A 2,328-nucleotide genomic window follows, 5' to 3' on the forward strand; every position below is an offset into this window, starting at 1 on the left:
TGTGGACACCTAACACTCATAGTTTAAGTAAATAGTCGAACTGATTCTATGTGCCTCTACTTGAGAACACCAGGGTGTTATTTCCCCCTTTCCACAGTCAAATGTCGGGAGATTATATATTCAGTAGCAGAGACACTTTAATGTGCTAATATATTTTAATGCAGCTCAGTTTGTTTATATATTGTGTGAAATATCTAGATCAGCATGAAAGATCTCTCTCTCTCTCTTTCTCTCTCTCTCTCTCACTCTATCCCCATAAATCCCCCTCCCATGGGTCCATCTAGATGCTTCAGTCACATTATTGCTGTAGTTTCCGATGCAATATCTGACCAAAACTTTAACCTTTGTTGCTATAGAAGGAACACTCAAGCAATGGAAAGTAGTAACCACACCAGAGTGACCAAGTTCATCATGCAGTGGCTCTTTGATCATCCTCACCACCAGGGGCAGTCCCTTGGGCTATTCCTGTGCCTTTATACAGCTGTCGTCATGGGCAATTCCCTGATCATTGTGTCTATTGTCATTCACCCACCTCTCCATACATCCATGTACTTCTTCATCGCCAATTTAGCCCTAGTTGATATTTTGTGCACTTCCTCAGTTGTACCTAAAATGCTGGAAAACCTGATGCAGGAGAAGAAAACCATCTCCTTTGGAGGCTGCATCACCTAGCTCTTTGTCTTTACATCGCCATTGGTGACGGAGGTTCTGCTGCTCACTGTCATGTGATATGACCAGTCATTTGCCACCTCTTGCATTATGTAAAACTCATGAGTAAGGAAATTTGTATCCATTTAGCAGTCAGTGTCTGGGCTGTTTGTACCATCAGTTCATTTGTCAATATATTGCTTGTGCTGGGCCTGGATTTTTGAGGGCCTAACTTAATCCAGCATTTCTTCTGTGAGTTCCCAACAATACTGGTGCTTTCCTACAGCTCCATCTATGTCAACGAAATCATAATGTTCATGGCTGACATCTTCCTGGCCACGGGGAACTTCTTGCTGACCACCAAGTCCTATAGCTTCATTATCATCACCATCCTGAAAATCCAGAGCTCCAAAGGGAAGAAGAGAGCCTTCTCCGCCTGCTCCTTCCACCTGCTTGTGGTCACCTTGTACTACTCCACCACCATCTACACCTACATCCAGCTGACCTCCAGTTACTCGTTGGATAAAAACAAGATGGTGGCCATTATGTATACCCTAGTCACTCCCATCCTGAACCCTGTGATCTACAGTATGCGCAATGAGGAGGTCAAAGTCGCAATCAGGAAAATCCTTTCATTTACCGCAAAACAATAATTTTTCAGAGAGTGAACCTCATTCTCACCTGCCTTGTCCCTTGTAGGCCAAGTCCAAAGGTGGTGTAAATTTTCATGGAACTAATGATTTCAATACACTTACATTTGTGGATAATCTAAGCACTATACCCAGATGTCCAGACACTCTTCTCTCAACCTATGTATTGCATACTTTTTTTTAAACCTTGGATTTAATAATTAAAAAAAAAACATTGAATGCAGGGTTCAGTAAATGTTGTTATCCTAACTGCACAAGTAAAGAGGAGTAGAACTGTACTTTTCTTGTCCTGATGGAGGGGGTCACCCTCAACTGGACTGAATTCACTAAACAGAGGGCTCGGATGCAAGATTGCAGTGGAGAAAGGGAGAGAGAGTGGGGACAGGTGGTTCTGCATGGTGGTATGAGCTCCACCTTAGAGTCATAGGCACCATTTGACCTCCTCCTCTCCCCTGTCTAAAGGCAGAGCTGATTAGGCTCTGTAGAAAGTGTTTTGTTTTGTTAAGTGACCACTAGAGCTGAAATCACTGATAATCACGTCAAAGTGCTTAGATCTGCTTTGGGACAGTATTTCTGTCAAAGAGACGGCCCAGCCTGCCCTAGCAGAGAGGTTCCCTCACTGAGAGCTGAAATTACTGAAAGCTGAGTGGAACCCCAAGTGACCAAGTCGCAGAGGGAACAGTAAAGAGACAGGTGTCAGCAGAAAGTGAGGGCATAGGGACATGGGTGAAGGAGCATATGACAGCACGATTAAATGAGCAGTCGTACGACGAAAGACAGCAGCAGCACAAATGAGGGCACAGCGGTGGCAGCAGGCAGCAAGGCAGAGTGCATAGCATCAGTTGTGTCAGTTGCATTGGCGGTGGCAACTAAGACATTGCTGGGCATTTCTTCCCACCTCCTCCACAGCTGGGAGGTGAACTCACGTGAATGCACCTCTGAACTCTGGGTCTCTGCTGGTCAAGCACAGCAGCTGTGAATGGGGGGCAGTGGAGGGAGAGGGGAGTGGCATCTTAAAGGGACCTTTGTT

At 45.1% G+C, this 2,328-nt stretch overlaps 1 pseudogene; it reads left to right on the forward strand.

The window, feature by feature from the left end:
• Window positions 1-372: 372 nt before the first annotated feature.
• On the forward strand, window positions 373-1,301 carry LOC127030850 (olfactory receptor 13A1-like; annotated as a pseudogene).
• The last annotated feature ends 1,027 nt before the right edge of the window (window positions 1,302-2,328 follow it).

This window comes from Gopherus flavomarginatus, chromosome 11, assembly GCF_025201925.1.
Source record: "Gopherus flavomarginatus isolate rGopFla2 chromosome 11, rGopFla2.mat.asm, whole genome shotgun sequence".
In the NCBI taxonomy this organism is placed as follows: domain Eukaryota; kingdom Metazoa; phylum Chordata; order Testudines; family Testudinidae; genus Gopherus; species Gopherus flavomarginatus.